General features: G+C 44.6%; 1 long non-coding RNA gene across 1 annotated transcript; it reads left to right on the top strand.

The window, feature by feature from the left end:
• The first annotated feature begins 9,196 nt into the window (after positions 1 to 9,196).
• On the top strand, positions 9,197 to 19,953 carry LOC134424391 (uncharacterized). Its single transcript, XR_010029404.1, has 3 exons — positions 9,197 to 9,613; positions 14,854 to 15,004; positions 16,432 to 19,953. It is a non-coding gene; the product is annotated as an uncharacterized LOC134424391 (long non-coding RNA).
• Positions 19,954 to 20,184: the final 231 nt, after the last annotated feature.

Genomic DNA, 20,184 nt, shown 5'->3' with positions numbered 1-20,184 from the left:
TATCCAAGGACATGAAAATGAAGTTAAAACCACACTCTCAGTGTGTTCATGCCTGGTGGTGCCCAAAAGCTGAACTCTGCAAGGCTCAGCCTGTGCAAACCCAAAATCCTGAGGCACACAGGTCTCTGAACCTCAGAGGTGCTGTGTGGTTAATTAGCATGATTTAATTAATTAATCCTGCACCGTATGGTCCTTGCCTTAAAGCTGCAGGCTCCTGGCTGTGATGAGAACCCCAGCTTTTATTTGATTTTATTTTTCAACTCTCTTTTATATTTGCAGAACAATATGTGTTGCCGTAACGTCAGGTGAAGAAGGAAAACATCCCAAAAGTTGGCTTTTCCTTTAAAAAATCTCAGTTTGCCTCCTCTTTTTTGAGGATTTAGGCAATAATTCAGCTGCACCACAGTTCTGACAACAACATCCTCGTGAGCGAGTGGTGAGAAACACCCTGAGAGGACACCCCTGTGGTTAGTGTAAATAGGTGTAGCCCCTGCAGCTGAAATTTGGAGAAAACAGAAAGAACCACGTGTTTCTCTGGCCTGTCCCCCACTGGGAGTTCATCACCCTGGTGCACACACACCTCTCCTCCTGCTCCCACCGGGGCGAGGAGCTGGGATCCAGCTGGATTCCTCTCCTGGCTCCAGCTGTGCTCTGCTCTCCGAGCCTGTGCTGGAGCATCAGCAACAGAGGGCTGGGAAAAGGGACAGGGATGAGCTGGAATGGGTTTGGGAAAAGGGACAGGGATCAGCTGGAATGGCTCTGGGAAAAGGGACAGGGATCAGCTGGAATGGGGCTGGAAAAGGGGACAGGAATCAGCTGGAATGGGTTTGGAAAAAGGGACAGGGATCAACTGGAATGGTGCTGGGAAAGGGGACAGGAATCAGCTGGAATGGCTCTGGGAAAAGGGACAGGGATCAGCTGGAATGGGGCTGGAAGAAGAAACAGGGATCTGTTGGAATGACTCTGGAAAAAGGGACAGGGATCATTTGGAATGGCTCTGGGGAAAGGGACAGGGATCTGTTGGAATGGCTCTGGAAAAAGGGACAGGAATCAGATGGAATGGTGCTGGAAAATGGTACAGGGACCAGCTGGAATGGGCCAGGAAAAAGGGACAGGAATCAGCCGGAATGGCTCTGGAAAAAGGGACAGGGATCAGCTGGAATGGGTCTGGAAAAAGAAACAGGGATCTGTTGGAATGGCTCTGGGAAAAGGGATAGGAATCAGATGAAATTGTGCTTTAAAAAGACACAAGGATCAGGCAGAATGGGCCTGGAAAAAGCGACAGGAATCAGCTGGAATGACTCTGGAAAAAAGGACAGGGATCAACTGTAATGAGCCTGGAAAAAGGGACAGGAATCAGCTGGAATGGGCCTGGAAAAAGGGACAGGGATCAACTGGAATGACTCTGGATAAAGGGACAGGAATCAGCCGGAACGGCCCCAGGGCAGCGATCCCCTCCGATCCCCTCCGGCGCGGCCGCACAATTTGCTGAATTATTAAACATTGTCCTTTCAAACGCAGCATCATCCTGCCAGCGCTGAGCCTGAGGGTGCGTGTGGGGTTTACACCGCTAATTAGCGGCCGCTAATTAGAGAGCATCTCGCAGCGCTGTCCCCATCCCGATCCTCTCCTCCTCCTCCTCCCGGAGCTTCCCAGGACAGCTCCTGGGATAACCCCCAGCTATTGACTCATCTGCTCTCGCCTCCTTGCCCAGAAAATTCATCTGTTTTGGGGTTTTTTCCTTGTCAAGAGGAGAGGGAGCTGCTGGACAGGGGGGATGCACAGAGGGAAGAGCTGTGTTTAACAAAGGCCAGGCCCTGTGGCATCTACACCCCAAAATTCCCTTTATTTTCCTCATTTTGACTCATTTCACCTCTCTTTTCACTCCTCTTTCCAGCACCATTTTTAGGAAGCGGGACATTTCTTTTTCTGCCCACTAAAGTCTGAACTATTAATAACTGGAGAGCTCTGCATCAATCCCATGTATCACTATTTTAGCCAAAACACACAAGTAGGTGTGAGATGTGATTTATGAACGATCTAAGAGCCCCCAAATCCCAGTGTACACAGACTTCCAAAGGCATCTCAGGCTGTGAATAGCCATGAAAGGGAATTATGAGAGCCAGGTTGATTTTCTCAGTGGGAATTTTTTTTGCCAGTGTTTTCTGCTGTACGAGCAGCAGTTGTTTCCTTTCTGATCAACAGAGGACAGTATTCTTATATTCAGAGGCCACAACGCTTCCTCATCACACAGCAGCAGGCTCCAGCATGAATATAACACCATGGATTGAAAAGCTGAAGAGAAATTAAGGCATTTATCTCACACTTCTCCCTGGGTAAAATCCACCCCGTGACAATCTGGATGATGGAAAGTGGATAAATGGGTGCCAAGCCTTGTAAAATCTGATTTATTCAACAAACCACTGCAAGATTTGGAATTGCCATAAAATCTCATCATTTCTCCAGTTAATAAAACACTCATCAGAAGGGACTGTGAGAATCCAGCCAGAGATCTGGCAGTGACCACTCATTTAATGGGACAACAGAGCTTTGGATAAATAACAAGATTCAAAGCAGTGTCCCAGATATTTCCAATTCCCTGTCAAGGAAAAGCCATCCCCAACCCTGGGGACTTCATTTCAGCAAACATGGTGTGAGGAAATCTTATTGAACCGAATTCCTGGCAGTTTTTTGTGATTTCTGAGTGTAGAAAGGCCCTTTGCAGAGCATCCCTGTGCCTGTGGTGTTTGTAAATCCAGGAGGGAGTTCCTGCCCGTGGCAGAATTTCTGTCCCCACGTGTGGCAGCCCTGTGTCACACACAGGAGCTCAGGGTTAGAACGGGATCAATCTCTGGGCAGAAAATCTGCAGACACTTTTCCAGGCTGGAGGCTCAAATAACAACAAAAAATGAGGAGTTAGGCTGAACCCAGGATGGGTGGGAGTAAATTCCTTTCCTCTAAGGCCCCGTAGGATTCCCTGGATCAAGTTTCGAAACTCCTGCATTGGGGCAGGAAGGGAGGAGCTCACAAACCCCACTCTCTCCCTATTTATTTGTCTTTTGCACCCCACAAGTTTCAGCTCTCCCAATTTATCCAGCTCACCAAGCTCCTGCTGGGCTGGCTCAGCTGATAAGCACCAGGCAAAATACCCCAAAACAGCCCTTGCACCAGCAGTGGGAGACTCAGCTGACCTGGGACGGATCTGTACTTTTAAGTTCAATTCAGCTGAAATCAACATTCTTATCTTTTGAGGTGCAAATACATTTATTTATTTGAGAAGAGCATATCCATGCCCATGTTGGACCTTCCTGGAACTGTTCCTGTAGAGCAAAACTGAGCTTCTGCTTCTCTTCTGATGGTGATAGCAAAAACTTTTAGATAAGATTGAGGGTTTGGGGACGAATACCTGACTTTGGGGGGTAATTTTTAGATAAGTTTGAGGGTTTGGGGATGAATACCTGACTTCATGGGGTAATTTGTAGAAAAGCTTTAGGGTTTTAGGATGAATACCTGACTTGGTGGGATGATTTTTAGATAAGGTGGAGGGTTTTGGGATGAATACCTGAGCCAGTGGGGCAATTTTTAGATAAGTTTGAGGGTTTGGGGATTAATAAAATGACCCAGTAAGGTAATTTTTAGATAATCCTGAGGGCTTTGGGATGAATACCTGACCAGTGGGGTGGCTCAGTCATCTCAGCTTGGGGAGTGGGGCAGGATCCCATCCTCACCTTGGCTCTGTGGGAACTCCTGGCACAAAGAAGTTTGGGCAGCAGTTTCCAAGTAGGAGTTAGATTTATTTTATAAATTAGTTCCTAAGCTTGGTGCCAGGGTGATTAAAAGAGGAATCCACCCCAGGGAGCACAGTCTGTGTCCAGATTCCTTGTGCAGCCCCAGGAGCTGTGAATTCACATTTTAACCATGAGTTTGACACAAAATACATGGCCTGAGCCCGGGGGAATTCAAACTTAATGGTTTTACCCAAATTTCCTCTCTGCTGAAGAGGAAGAAGAAGAAAAAAAACAACAAAAACACCAAACCCTCAGCCATGTCCCTCCAGCAACACTCCTAATGTGTTCCTCAGGCTCTGCAGGCATTTATCCCCCAATTCCCCAGGAAGATCTTCCCGAGCATCCTCTGCCAGGGTTCACTTCTCCCTTGAAAAGTTCAGCACGGGACCATCCCCGAGCATTCCAGCATCCCGGTTTTGGATGGATACCTGCCCCAGACCATCCCAGAGCATTCCAGCATCCCGGTTTTGGATGGATACCTGCCCCAGGACCATCCCAGAGCATTCCAGCACCCCAGTTTTGGATGGATACCTGCCCCAGACCATCCCTGGGGCATTCCAGCATCCCGGTTTTGGATGGATACCTGCCCCAGGACCATCCCCGGGTCATTCCAGCATCCCGGTTTTGGATGGATACCTGCCCCAGGACCATCCCAGAGCATTCCAGCGTCCCGGTTTTGGATGGATACCTGCCCCAGGACCATCCCCGGGTCATTCCAGCATCCCGGTTTTGGATGGATACCTGCCCCAGGATCCTCCCAGAGCATTCCAGCATCCCGGTTTTGGATGGATACCTGCCCCAGACCATCCCAGAGCATTCCAGCACCCCGGTTTTGGATGAATGCCTGCCCCAGACCATCCCTGGGTCATTCCAGCATCCCGGTTTTGGATGGATACCTGCCCCAGGACCATTCCCGGGTCATTCCAGCACCCCGGTTTTGGATGGATACCTGCCCCAGACCATCCCTGGGGCATTCCAGCATGCCGGTTTTGGATGGATACCTGCCCCAGGATTCTCCCGGGTCATTCCAGCATCCCGGTTTTGGATGGATCCCTCCCCCAGGACCATCCCTGGGTCATTCCAGCATCCCGGTTTTGGATGGATACCTGCCCCAGACCATCCCTGGGGCATTCCAGCATGCCGGTTTTGGATGGATACCTGCCCCAGGATCCTCCCAGAGCATTCCAGCATCCCGGTTTTGGATGGATCCCTCCCCCAGGACCATCCCCAGAGCATTCCAGCATCCCGGTTTTGGATGGATACCTGCCCCGCGCTGTCTCGGCAGGGCTGCTGATGGATGTTCCTCGGAGCAGCGGCAATTTCATGGCTCGTTGGGCACAACCACTCTGCATTTTCAGCCGCGGATAACCGAGCTATTACGGGACAATGAGGAACAGATTGCATCTGCCCCGGCATCCCCCGACAAAGGGCCGGGCATCTCCGGCATCTCCCACGGCCCGGGGTGCGGGAGGGGATGTCTGGAAGGGGGAAGAGGAGGACAGGTAATCCCAGGTGGTTGAGCATCGTTTTGTCTGCCCCTTTGTCTGCTGATGCTGGGGGAAATCGCATCCCCGGCTTCAGCAGGGGTTGGGCTGGAATGAGATGGGATTTTTGCCTTGTATTTTATCTCACTTCTCACATTCCAGGCTCAGTTCCTCCTCGCATGCTCCTCCTTTATGATTTACAGTGGCTGCAGGCTTGTGCAGCTGATAAAAGGCACTACCTTTTATAGTAGCAATATAAATACAAAATATTTATATAGCAATATAAAGATACAATGTTTATATTAATATATAATTTATATATAGTGTATATTATATATGATATATTACATTGTGTATATATTATATTACATTGTGTATATATTATATTATATTATATTATATTATATTATATTATATTATATTATATTATATTATATTATATTATATTATATTATATTATATTATATTATATTATATTATATTATATTATATTATATTATATTATATTATATTATATTATATTATATTATATTATATTATATTATATTATATTTTAATATATAATTTATACATTGTGTATATTATGTACAATATAGAATATAAATATACAAATGTACAATACCTGAGGCTTTATGATTTACAGTGGCTGCAGGCTTCTGCCGCTGATAAAAGGCACTACCTTTTATAGTAGCAATATAAAGATAAAATATTTATATAGCAGTATAAATATACAATATTTATATTAATATATAATTTATATATTGTGTATATTATATACAATATAGCAATATAAATATACAATATTTATATTAAAATTTATTTATATATTGTATATATCATATACAATATAGAATATAAATATACAAATATACAATACCTGAGCCCCAGGAGCTTTGTCCATCCCAAATTCTCCCAGCCCAAGCCGGAGGACAAAGTTCCGACCTCACCATGCTCAGGGAAACTGAGGCACACTTTGCTGACCCTCCACAGCAACCCAGGCAGCTGCTCACTGCCCAAAATTCACATTTATGGTTTCTCTACAATCTCCACATGACCACGGGCATGGAACCTCCACAGGAAAACAATGACTACAGTCAGAGACAGAATAATCTCTGAAACTTTAAGCAGTTGTGGTGAGGGATGGAAAATAATTTTTCTTCCATATCAGGATTTGGGCTCCTTTGCTGCCCTTGGTGAAATCTGCAATGGCCACAACATGGATTTTATGTCAGAAATATGAAGTTTCTGAGACTATAATTTTTAAAGAGTGAATATGAACTATTTCAGGCAGCAAATATACAAATTCGTTCATTAGAAGGAAAGTTTTGATATCAGATTACTTCCCAAAAAACCCATGAGTCTCTGTACATACTGTACTAAAAATTCTTATGCAGTTCCACAGTAGACAAATATATTACATCTTTCTAACTCCATCTTTTTTATGTCTTTGCTGCTCCTTTGCCCTTTATTTAAGCTTCTGACACCGAAATGATGTTGTGCTCTTTGGCTTTTCCAGCCAACCATATCAGGTCCTAATGTTACCCATGGCAAATAAAATAATGGCCATAATTAAAAGCAAACAGGGTGAAGAAGGAGGTGCCAGGCCTGATGTGCCACCGAATCACTTAAGAGAGGTAAAATATTGCTGCATCTTATGGAACATTTAATCAGCCAAAGAATTTCATGCAGTTGTCTCCCTTTAACCTTCCCACCCCCTTCTTCTCCCTCCCACCCAAAAAAAAAAAGCCTTGAAGTGAAATATTTATGATTTTAATAAATTAGAGAACATGGCTAATTAGCTCCATCATCAACACCCCCAAGGTTGTTAAAGTGAGGGGGAATGCTGGAGTTTAATATTGCTCTGCCTGGTGAAACAGCAAAGCATGAAGCTCACAGGATGATTCACCCTCAGTGGCCTTTGGGATGTTCCCAGAGAAACTCCTTCCTAAATGGGGAATTTCAGGCAGCATCCAGGGCTGGGAATGGATGGATGAAATGGGAACTTTGCTGCTGTAGATGGATAAATATTTAACACCTAAATGAGCCTCTCAGGGAGCAATCCTTTTCCTAAAAGAGTGGTTTAATCATCACACCCAGGAGGGACCATCCTGTCCTTCCACCAGTCTGGCTGTGCAGAAATGGTTTTATTAATTCAAAACACACCTTTGGCTTTAGGAACCAAATATTAACAGACTAAAGGAAATTATTAATATTTTCTAATCTGTGTGGTGGAATTCGCTAAAATCCTCGCTTTTGTGCAGAGGTGGAATTTTTTGTCTCCTTTGCACCCTTCCAGCAGACAAAACAGATCAAATGGCAAATTCCTCGCACTCATCGTCGCCGGCCTGAGGTGATGGACATTGTTAATTGAGGGTGTCAAAATAATTTACTGCAAGTAATTAAATAAAATGGCAGGTTCCAAAGCCTGCTGAATTTGGATCTAAAGTCCCTAATCGGGGCTATAATTTAAAAGGACCTGACAGAAGCTTTAATTAGAGGACAAAAATGTGAGTCGCCAGTAAAGCTCAGTGATGGATGGTGGAAAGTGGGGGGAGATACCTGCTCATGTCTGCTCTGAGAGATCCCAAACAGCTGCATGGTCCTCAGGGGCTGCTTGAGGAGCCCAGCTGCTGCCCCAGGCAGTGGGAGCCCGTTCCCAGTGTTCCACATCCTTCCACCAAGAAAATTCTTCCAAGCTCAGTGGAAGCTAAGCTTGGTTTTCTCTTGGCTCACCAGTTATCTGGGAAAGGGATTTACCAGCTGGTGGCAGAGCATGAGGGCATTTGCTGGTGGCTCCCAGCTGGTAGAACAATGAATTTTGTCACAGCACAGCTGCTGGTGGTGTTTGTGAGGCCTTCTCAGAAGGTGACAAACCTGGCCTTAGTGCCACGGTGGCCTGGCTGGCTTTGCATTTGAAAACAAACCAGCAGGGCAGCCCCTTTTGGCTGTGCTTCCCAGGCAATTCTTTCTTCCTAAATGGTTCTCCTGGGCATGCTGAGCTGTGAAGGCTGGAAAACAGTTGTGGTGTTCAGGGTTGGGACCTCCCAACGCGCACAGACACAACATATGGATTATTCTTCATGACAGACCTGGCACTGGGGGGTCACCACCCATGTTGCTTTCTAATTCCCAGATCCAGCCCTACGGCCTCCTCCTCAGGAAAAAAAGGAGGGCAGGGAGGAAGGAAAGGTCATGGTTTAAGTTTTTTTGGAGGTTATCTAATATAGCACTGAATTATGTCCTTACTGGGTGCTGTCAGGACCAGTTATGTCAATGTGGAGGTGCCATTTGTTGCCACCACTATGGGGGACACATTTTTGGGAAGATGAATCTCTTACATTTGCATTCAGAGAGGAAACCTTGCTCTTTTTTGTACCTTGTACAGGATCAACATCTATGTAAAGCCAATGTTAGCTAAGATATTGGAGTTTCAGTGTGAAATCCTGATGTACCCTGAATATCAGAGGAGGTGTCCAAAGCCCAAACTGGGACATCTTTAGGCAGGATCAATGATCTTTTCAGTCTTTTCACTGAACTTTTCCCATTACTTGAGTGATGCTTTTTAAGACCTTCATATCCCACAGCAGTGTGAACGCATCACAGAGCTCCCACATGCATCAGGGTCTTATTAATTCAGTTTATACGAGGCCCTGTAATTCCTCTGATCCTGCTCACACCTTCCAAGGGGATCTCATTGAGGCATCATCAAAGGATGATCCCTGATAAAGGAAAACCTGCAAAAAGGGAGATCCACTGGGATCTCCTCAGAGCTATCAGCTGGGAAAGGGGGGAATTGTGCTGCTGGCAGCCCTGGCCAGAGCGTTTTTACATACGTCAGTGGAACCAAAATATTGTTTCAGCAGTTATATTGTCACTATTAAAACAGAGCAGGAGGAATGGTGCCAATCTCCTGTTACCAGGGCTGTAATGCACTGAGGGATAACCAGGGCTGCTCGCAGAGGGAACCTGTGCCAGCACTGGAAGTGCAGCAAGGCTCTGATTGCTGGGGAGGCTGAGAGAGGCTGCTTCCCTCCAAAACCTCGGTGATTGCCCTCGAGAGAAAACATTTCAGCAGAGCACGGAGATCCACTGAAACCAGAATGATTCATTGGGGTTGAAAATGTGAATTTATTTCTTTTAATGCGCCATGCGTATGGAGGGACCGCATTGGTCCTGATTTATTTTATAAAAGGAGGATAGGGGAGAAAAATCTGCGCTTTTCCGTGGCTTCAGTTGGGTTCAGCTCAAAATGAGATCAGTGGAGACTGGTGGATCTTTAAGACCCCACAGAAATGATCCAGGACAAGAGGAAGAAGTGTTTCAACCCTCAGGAATAAAGTGGTGAGTATGGAGCTCAGCAAGTGCAGCGTGATAACAGAAAATAATTTTAAAAAATGAGGTAGAAACATTCTTGCTGAGGTTTATTTCAGCTTAATGATGTTTAATGAATTGGCAAAGGGAAAAGAAAAAAAAGAGCAAACTCTACGTATCTGGATCTTAATGATTAATAATTCTGCATGGTTGGGATGCCAGAGTAAACATAATAAACACTTTTCTTTTAACCAATTGACTTTAGTTTTCCGTGGCCAATAAAGTTTGAAGAATTTTCTTTGGATCCAGTTACACCAGCATTGCCTGGGAGGGAGGACAGTCCACCCTATACCCACAGAGCCGACAAAATAAATGGCCTAGAAAGCTCCAAAATGTGTTTTTCACATCAGTGAAGAGATTTTTAATGATGATGTAACAACGTCAAGCATCATAAACAGTGCTGGGAGGAACATACCTGACCTGCTCTGAGCTGTGTGGAAATGCAGGCAGGAGCTGTGGGCTGTGGGATCACTTGGAATTTTACTGCCTTCCTAACTTAGAGTGGCAGAACCGGAGGGAAAAAACACAAATGAAGGACAAATCAATTGAGACACCGTTTTAAAAATAAGACCTCAACTAGTTTAATATTTTTAACATCTTCTGACATTTTGGAGGCTTTTGCTAATTCTCCAAAGGCTTTAAAACACTGTTCCTCTAAGTGGCCTGTTCCAATTTCCATTCAGATGCCACTTCTATTATTTAAGAGTCTCAGTAAAAATGCCAAAAATATTAATCAAGCCACGACTTGTGCCAAAAAGCTCGAGTGATTTGTATTATATGTGGAGACTGAGAATTAACCAACCATTCAGCTCAGTGCAAAAAGAATGTTTCACTTTTAGATACGATGTTTAATTCTGCAAAAGGCCAATTTTGCTGATTATGTTGGGGTTGTGTGTGAGGTTGGAGGTGGAGCAATGTGAGAATAGATGTGTGCAGCTGGTGCCTTGCCCTCATTCTGCACATAATGAAGGTTTTTTTCAAATTTCCTCCCCTTCCATATCATTCTCCTGGCAGAAGTGGCCGTGTGGGCTCTCCCAAATCCAGGTCAGGTGTGAAAGGAGATTATTTAAAAATGGGTGGCTGGGAGAACTCTGGTGAGTTTGCTGGGCATTGGTTAGGAAATGGTCGGTGGTGAAGAGCAGAAGGTCACAGTCGCATCTGGAAGAGACACAGCTGGATGCAGGACAGGAGGGCCCTGTGTTTGTGCAGCTGGCCCTGGACAGACATGTCCTTGCTGTCACCTGGGCTGGGTCTGTGCTCCTGCACCTGGCACTCTGTGAGGGTCCTGCTGTGCCCAGCTCATCCAGCAATGCCACTGCTGTTGTCCAGCTCTCTCTCAAAGGTGTGTCCAGCTCCCTCAGAAAGCTGGAAAGAAGACTAAAATCCCCAAAGTGTTAAAGAAAAAAGCCAGGATTTGCTCGAGTCAAAAAGCACTAGCAGATTTTTTGTTTGGATGTGCTCGCAGTCCAACTCATTTAGCACAGCTCCAATGACACAATGCTTTAATGTCCAATATTTCATTTTCCTTCCCCACATGGGCAGAACGTTCTCCACTTGCATCATGTCTGATAGCAAAATCCTGAATTTGTCTGTCTGGATTCTGCAGTTTCTCCCCCCTCACATCCAAACCAGATCACACCTCCTGCTAACCAGAAGTGTTGAAAAGCCCAACCTTTGCAGGTTTTGCTGTCAGCAGGCACAACATCTGTTCTGATAACAACAGCTGGGCACTGATCCACATCTGGCACCTGCAAGGCTTTGCTGTGTGCCTCCCTTTGCTCCTGTTCCTTCTTCCACACACTGATTTTTTGTTGATGGCAGAAGTCTGGGGGAATTACAGGAGATTTGGCAGCTCAGTTAAATGCTGGGAGCTGATGGAAGTGATGCACACCTATAGGGGCTCTTAAATCCTGCATCCAGATATCCTGTAGAAAATAAACCCAAAGGAAATAATTTCCTTTTTGCTCCCATGCCATGGGTCAAGCTCACCTCTCCTGCCACAACAACACCAGGGAAATGCTGATGTGGGCTGTGGAGGCCCATCTGCATCTGACTGGGATTCTCCTAGGAAAGTGGGTGTCCCTGTTGTCCTTTCCCATGCTGAACAGGACTGGATAAGGAGATCTTTGACAAGTCCCCAGCTTCTTCATATTTTATGCCCCTCTTAGAAGGAATTTTTTAAAGGAAGGGGAAGAAAAAACACATTAAAAGCAACCTTTGAGTGAGGTGTCCAATAAGGCCCAACTTGGAAACCTTCTTCTTGTATTTTGCTGTGCTGCCCAACCAAATCCAAGAGCTCTCAAGTCTCTCAAAGCGAGGACTGAGCTTGGAGCCTGGTGCATGACAGATCCTTTATTTACCCAATTTATCCCAGCCCAGGGTGACTTGGATGGTTTCATACAATGGCTCTTTGTAGGCTGTGGCAACCCCTTCCCGTGTGGGGATGCTGAGCAATCCTGGACTCCTGAGGGTGAGTTCACTCCTGGGCTGGAGCCGTGGGTGTTCTTCCCTTGGGACAATCCTGGATGAGCAGAGAGATCCTTCAAACAGAATTCCTCTTTGTGCTCCACAACTGCACTCGTGGCAAGGGGATTGCTGGTGACTTGGAACATTTTTTTTTTGGTCCAAGAAAAACACGGATTCGAGCTCATCGCCTTGGAATTAAGTCGTATCAGGATATACGGAGCAAAGCAAGGATGGGGATTAACAGAAAATCATTGACACAGGGGTGATTCCTGCGGAAACAGACTGAACATTCAAACCCTCAGGAACACTTTGAAATAAAATCTGCAACAATCCAGGCCAGGGCTGGCAGCAAAAAGGTATTCCAGACCTTCCACAATGGTTTTTCCATGATCTTACAAGGAGTTCATTGTCCAATAAGCGCTATTATGCATTCAAACAAGGAGAGCTCTTCCAAGCCTGAATGCATTGTTCTTTTGTTCCAGGCACTTTGTGTCAGTGAAGTCATGGCAAGGCACTGGGGCTGCAGCCTCGCAGCACACACTGGCTGTGATGGGATATTTCCACTTGGCTCTCCTCCCAGTGGCTCCTGCTGGAGCATTGTTCTCCGAGACCTCCATCCATAAAAAGTGACAATGGCACAACACCTACTTCCCCCAAGCCCTCCACTTTTTGGCATCTGCGCCTCAAAACGGTGACATGGCGTTCCCAAAACACCCCCAAATTTTGCAGAATTGCCGCTACCCTTTCTGCCAGGCACAGCTTTCTCCTTCCTGTGATTCTGAGAGTAATTAATGCTCCTTGCTTCAGCTTGGAATGCTTCAAAATGCTTGCAGTGGTGGGAGCTTGCGCTCCACCAGCCCAACTCCTATGAAACACCCCAGCTTATCTCTACAGAAACTATTTAGCCGTGCTCCAGTGTCACTTTATTTATCTTTTAAACGCTCCTAACAGCAAACTGCTTCATTTGGCAGCAGAGCAAAGTCCTCAGGCTGCTTGAGGTGCCAAGGAGCTCCTCGGGCTGTGCCAGCTCTGGCCAGCTGAGTGTTGCACCAGCAATGGCTTCAGTGTTCCTGGGCTTCCAACCCCCTGAGGTTCACTGCGAGTTTCAGACTGAGCGTGCACAAGGAACTCAACATAAAACTCAGACTGTAAATTTGACTTTTCCTTGGTCTCCAATCAGAACCATAAATCAAGGCCAGATTTGCTTTGAACTTGGTCGCGCTTGCCCCAGAAAGTTCAGGAACTTTAATGATCCTCTGGGACAGAGTCAAGCCCGTTTTAGAGCGTTTACAAAGAAAACATCAAACTGGATGCATTTTATGCGGTTTCGCTACGTGCCTTTGGCACAGCTCTGGCAGAGCCTGACAAGGATCCAATTCAAGTTAAAATAAAGATAAACCGGGCACTGGGCTGATGTCATCGGACAACAAGCAAGCAAACAAACAAGCTGATGGCATCTCTAAGATTTATTTGGTTTCACTTTGCTACAACTTTATCAGCACAACTGGACGGTTCTCCTTTCCTCAGCAATGATGTAAATCAGGAGCCGAGCCATGCTTTAGCTGTGATGGTTATCAGGCTCAGATAAAGCTTTTCAGATCTTTTCTCTGTGGACTCGAAATGTCTGGCCAAGCACAGATTTGGATCCAAGTTAATGGGCTCTCTGTGAAAATGCTGGAGAGCCCCAAAGGCATCTGTATTACTCTGCCACGCTGGGACAGAGGAGGTTTTGAAAAGGAGCTTTGCTGTTTAAATAGGAGCTGCTGTCACTTCTCAGGTGAAGGGGAATTTGAAGTAATCAGAGTAAAAAGTTGTCCTACCGCGAGGTGGACGTGCAGCTCCCAGATTCCTCCTCCAAAACGTGGCTGGAGTTTCTTCTAAACATTCTCAGTGTAGCTGACCATTAATGCTGAGACAAAACAAGAGATAGAATGTATTTTTTTGTGGTTTATAAATACACGCCATGTCCAAAAATCTTACAGCATGTTTCAGATGGGCTTGCCAAGTGTTCCTAGCACTTATCTGAAAATGTGCCTTTCGACTTCACGAAAATTCTAAAATTATCCAAGCACATAACATACATTTATACATTTCCAAGTCAGGTGGGACCTTAGAATAATCCTGCCTAACCTCCTTTTATTGGAAGGTGACTTTTAAAGTTGTTTTTCTTTCTTTAAGCTGAAGTCTCCTAGAATCCTGCATGGAAGGGCTGCACTGAAATCATCAGCTTGGTATCCAAGCGTGGATATTGTTAGTGAGCAGGGTCATGCTTCTTGCTCTGTTTTGCCTGAAGCACTCGTGCCTGGAAGCGTTAATAAATTGTCATGGAATAATGAGCCCGAGTTTGTGGAAACCTTTCTGAAACATGAAGCCCATGCCACGACACTCTGAATCTCAGTTTAAAGCATATTCCAATGTCAAAGGGCACATTTTGGAGTAGCTACCGTGGGTTTATTCACAAATTCTGTGGGGGAAAACACCAGAATTCACATATTTAAACCTAGAGCTTGTTTATCTGTCTATCTCTCCCATATCCCAGCATAATTTAATTTATATCAGTAGCAATAATGATGTCTCTGGTAGTTTTAGCAAAAACTTCCCATATTTCACAGGACAACATTGTGCTTTTGGTGATTTGTTTAATTGAGTTGTTAATTTTGCAATTTTCATCTCTTCATTTTGAGCTTTGTGCAGATTTCAAGTTTGTTTTTCAAGTTTTTTCATGCTTTTCTGTGTTTTTTTAGGCTACCAATCTTTGGTGGTATCATCCCATAAATGACTGGTGAGAACTGGCTAAAATCTTTTGGTTTTAATGGAACTATGAAGCTCTCAAAGCTCATGAAAATGGTCAAGGAGAGCCACAAATGAGAGTCAGAACTCTACAGAGAATTTCTGGTAAGCACATCTATGTCTGGAGAGGAGCTACATGTAACAAATTCCTTATATTAACATTTAGTTAAGGAATACAGAGAATTTTCCTCAGAATGCAGCATTTCCATTTAACTTCACTTTCTGAAGAGAACTGTTTTTCACCAAAAAAAGAAGTTGTAAAGGAAACAATATGTTCTTAAATTCAACATGAGGAAATTGAGGCCTGAATCTGCAGCTATGTAACTTTGCTTGCACAAACACTTCCGCACAAACAAAGATCTTCACACAGGAGAATTACCCACGAGGATAATTGCTCCTGAGATCAGGCAATCTGGGTCAGTCAGTGAAATAAGGGCACTAAATCATTTTCTAATCTATATTGTTCTTTTTTGACTGCCAAAAGTGCTGGCTGTATTTATTTTTTATAATCCTGATAAGGAAACATTCCTAAAACATTAGCAGAAAAAAAAAAAAAAAAAAGAAGAATCCGGCTTGAGTGAGAGGACAAAGTGAAACAAACATCTCTCAACCTGTCGCTGAGCTTTAAATAGCAAAATTGAGCCTCCGTCAAAGCACGCTTTGGGTGGCTGTACAGCAAGTAGCTCCACGAGATGGGATTGGAAAATCCTTCAAGGCCCTTAATCAGCAGGCTCTGGCTCTCTGAGCTCTCCCCTGCTCCTGCCTTTGGAAGGAGCCGTGCCTGAGAACGTTTAATCCGCGGCGACCCCGAGCGCCGTCCCTCGGGGAGCTCCCTCCTCTTGTTATCGTGTGTTGGCCGTGTCAGAGGTGAGAGGGGAAAATGTGCAACCCAAACCAACCCCCCAGCCCCTCTCTTGGTCAAAACTTATCTACAATCACAGCCCAGGCAGGATCCAGATGTAGCAAACCCTTTCTATTAGCGTGGAGTTTGTGGATGGGGGAGCGAAGTCAGACAGCGCCGGCTAAATTTGGGCAGAATTCGCTTGAAACTTTGGAAGATGTTTTCCATTCCTGGGTATTGACTTTGTAATGGGACCTGCCCAAGCTTTAACAGGCGTGAGAAATTTAAATATACAACTCCCTCCGACCTGGAAAAGGAAAACAGAATATTTCAAACAGTTGGGCAAGGGGAGAGAGGGGCAGAACTGGAAGGGAGCTTGGCTGGACCTCTGGAAGGAGCTCCCATTAACAACGCCCTCCTGTTTGAAAGCAAATGTTTCTGGGAGCAGGGTAATGTGAACCACACAGATATGGGATAGCCCAGGGGGGCCAGAGGAAGTTGAAATGCATTCTGCAAAGGTCATGCTACCACACTTCATTTTTATATTGTCACAGAGAAACCTCCTCCTCCTCCACTTCAAACCCTTTCTTATTTATACACCTCCTCCCTGGAAAAAGTTCCCAATAGTGAGCGCCCTGGATGAATACCAAGATGCATTGCTGTTGTCTAATCACTCCTTTTGATTCTCCAGATACCAGGTTGCTTCATTCTCATTCACCACAGGGCAAAAATCTTCCAAACACTCATGAAAGCTCTGGAGAAATGCCGGGATGCGTCTTCCAAAGGAGTTTTGTTGGACGTGAGGAATTTGCTGATGGAGAGTGTGGGGCTGCTCCTCTCCCTTTAATGCTTTATCCACATGGGGCAGTAGCAGAATAAAACTCCAGAGCCTTGTAGGAGCAATGTTCCTGCCTTTAAGTTGTGGTGAGACCATTGATCATGTTGCTGATAAAGCAGCTTAGGCTGTGACAAGCAATTGGCCGCTGCAGCGTTTGCAGGGAGAAATCAAGGCTTTGGAACACAACCCTTGGGCTTAAAATAGCAAAACTCCCTTGGAGAAGGAGCCCTTACAATGTGTGTTCCTTAAATAGACCCACAAGCAAGAAAATAAACCCTGTTTTACACACAGCCAGAATGAGGGGAAAATAAACTCGGCAGTTGCTGTGTGAATGAGTGACAAAGTCACAACCTGAGGCTGAATCACCTGATTCTGAATGGGCTGATTTTCCTGCTCTTTTATGTGTTGGAAAGATAAGGATAAACCTGGAATGATTTTAAATAAATTCGTGCCTGGCTGGCTTTTTTTGGTGGTACACAAAACAGGGAAAATAAAGAAAATCGTGAATGTGGTCCCTCACCTTGCTGAGGTGAGGAGGGAAGGAATAACACAAACACAAACAATGAGATTTGCTGTGATCACCCTTCATTCACCCTTGGACCTCACCCACATCAGCACTGCATTTCCTAAAGCAAAAATGAGGATGCGAAGCATCTGACAATACGAAAAAGAGTCAACACCATACTAAAATAGTGGAATTGCACTGTGGATTCCTATTTTGTTACCTCTGAAAATCTCCATTCTGCTACTCATCGTAAAGCATGATCTATTTGAGCCTTTATGAACTTGTTCTCTGCTAAATGCTGACAGCTTGATGATATTTTCCAAGATTCAGTGGCTTCTCCTCGAAAAGGAGTCAAGTTAGGCTCATGTGTAAAATATTAACCATGTGTTCATCCCCAAATTTGACCATGATTATCTAATGAACTGAGCAAGGCAACATTTTATCGTCAAATGAATTGGTCACCAAAAAGTGCAGTTTTGAAGAGATCCTGATAGCTGGAAAATATTCTTCCTGGCCAAATGGAATATTTTGGAAACACCAGCATTTGTCATTTCAACTTGCTGAATTCTCACATTTAGGTGCTTATCAGGAAAGGAGAGGCCTCTAAAACACAGATGGAAGAAGTAGATCTCCAGTATATATATGGGAAATTATGAGCACAGCAGGCAGATATTTCACAGACATTTCAAGAGCTTCCTCAAAGTGCCCCATTTGGGACCAGGAATGAGAATTTTGCCTCTGGATGTCTGTTAGCAGGGGTGACTTGGGTCCCATGGGCCCCACTATGTGTTATATATATGAAACACAATATATTATTGTGTAACTTCAATATATTATTTCTCTTGTTATGTATATATAACACAATATATTATTGTGTAACTTCAATATATTATTTCTCTTTACTAATTCAAAGCAAATTTTTTTTATTTTTCTGCTGAAGGAGAAAAAGAACATGTGCTGTGAGAGGAGCCTTTTTCTCCCCAAAGCCTGCGGACAAGAAGCTCATAAACGAGCATCTGAAGTTCAGCTACTGTCAGGAATCCATATTTAGATTCTGTTTTTGCAAAAAATAAATTATGTTTAAATGTAAGTAGGAGGGAAATGCTTTAATGTTGTCAGGCAGGAGCACCTCGGAGTCAGCAGAAAACAGGATTGAGCAGGTGCCCAAACTCTGGGCACATGCTGAAATGCTTTGCTGCTTTCTGACCCCAAATGAGCAGCCTGACAAGCAGCTCTGTTCAGGGTGGTCTGAAATCTCTTACTGGGAGCTGGTTTAGATCAGGGGGAGGGATGAGGCTGGGGAACATAAATGTTCTCTGGGGCCCATTTCGGTTTTTATGAGGAAGGTATTCCAGCCAGAAGGAAAGGGCTAAGATCAAGCCAGCCATCTTCCAGGTGAGCCTGCAGCCTTTAAAGCCCTCTGTCAGGGCCCTTAATAACTTTGCCATGTGTAAACACCCCTGATGCTTTTCTTCTGAGCTCAGAGTGACAAGCAGAGCAAGGGGAGAGCGGCTGCCCGACACTTTTTGACGTCAGTTCTTATAATCCTGAGCAGTTGATAACCATGACACTCCAGAAATTGGGTATCACATGTCACTGCAGAGCCTCATGGAGCAGCGCTGAGGGGTTTCAGAGCTGCCTCACCCCTCTGAGTTTACCCAGGGATTTTTTTTTTCCAGGCCCATAATGAGCGAGGCACAATTTAACCCTTTAACCTCTCCCCACACACGGGTCACATTTCAGCCCAATAGAGGACACACACCAAGTGGCTCATGTTTATTTTCCAATTGTCATCTTCAGTTTACCTTGAAGAACCTGATCTTTAAGTTGGTAACAAATAGCTACTGAAACCAGCTGAGGATTTTTTTTTTTTTTTTGTTGTTCCCCAGCTATAAACCAGTCAGCCCCAAGAAAGACCCCATGAGACTGTGGAACATTTGCTTCTCATGTCAGCTGAGAAGATTCCCAAAACAGCCAAAGACAAAGTACGTCAGATGGCTTTTATATTCCTGCTTTGCTCTGGCCATGCTGGGTCATCGAGGGATATAAAATGTATCAGACTCAGCTAATTCAATTTTCAGGCAGAAAGAACATTTTATTAATGGCACTCTGATTATCTGTGCTGTTACGGCCTGAGCCAATGGACATCAAAGTCATCGATTGTCCTCAGCAAACCTCTGTGTATTTAAATTCTTTAATGTAGTTTAGGACTTTATTTATAGCACTTTGAATTCCCAAACAGGTAAATTGTTAAGCTCTTGATTTAAATAGTTGTATTTATTTATAGCCCTGAGCGCAATTTCTTGAGCATATCCAGCTAAGGAGAGATTCCAGAGATAACAGCCCCAAAGTTCTGTCCAGGAACCAGATGTATCTCACACTCTTTTTTTCTCTCAAAAGTCTCATTTAATCTGTTTGATAGCAGAGTTATGCAGAATTTATGTTGATATGAAGCAGAAAAAAATAAGAAATCCCCAAGGAATGTATCCCTGGCTCCAGAGTCCTATCCCAGCATCACAAGTGTTGGAAATTTATTCCGGATTGAGTCTCTAGGCAAATCTGATTTAATCTAGAGAGTGTATTCATATGGATGGTGGAAGAGAACTTTGCAAGCAAGCCCAAACCCAAGCAGAGTCATATCCCAACGTGCAATTTCTGAGGCAGAATCAACGCAGACACAATTTGCCACACGTAATCTCACATCAGCTGAGAATTCCAAACCTCCTTGGAAAACATCCTTTGCCATCTGGTTTAACTGGACCTAAAGGCAGACGTTTGAAGTCTGCCCATTTTGTGGTACTCCCCAAGTCTGGGGTTTCTTCGTTTTGCTCTAATACAAAATTAAAGCTTTGTAAAAATGCCCACGGCTGTTTCACTGCTGTAAGTACTTCCATATTTCTTTCCCATTCCCTTCTAGGCATTTTGGATGCATGTTTGTGTGCTTAGGTGCCAACAGACCAGGCAGATGTGCAATGGGACCATCCTGATGTGCTCCTCCTGCTCCAACCATCCCTTCCTACATGGCAAACATCTGGAATATCAAGAGTTTGAGCTACCTGGGCTAGTGGAAGGGATTTGGAGCTGGCTGAACTTTAAATTCC

The sequence above is a fragment of the Melospiza melodia genome, chromosome 13 (assembly GCF_035770615.1).
Source record: "Melospiza melodia melodia isolate bMelMel2 chromosome 13, bMelMel2.pri, whole genome shotgun sequence".
NCBI classification, from domain to species: Eukaryota; Metazoa; Chordata; class Aves; order Passeriformes; family Passerellidae; genus Melospiza; species Melospiza melodia.
The sequence above is the reverse complement of the archived record's forward strand: the minus strand, read 5'-3'. Positions and strand labels throughout refer to the sequence as shown.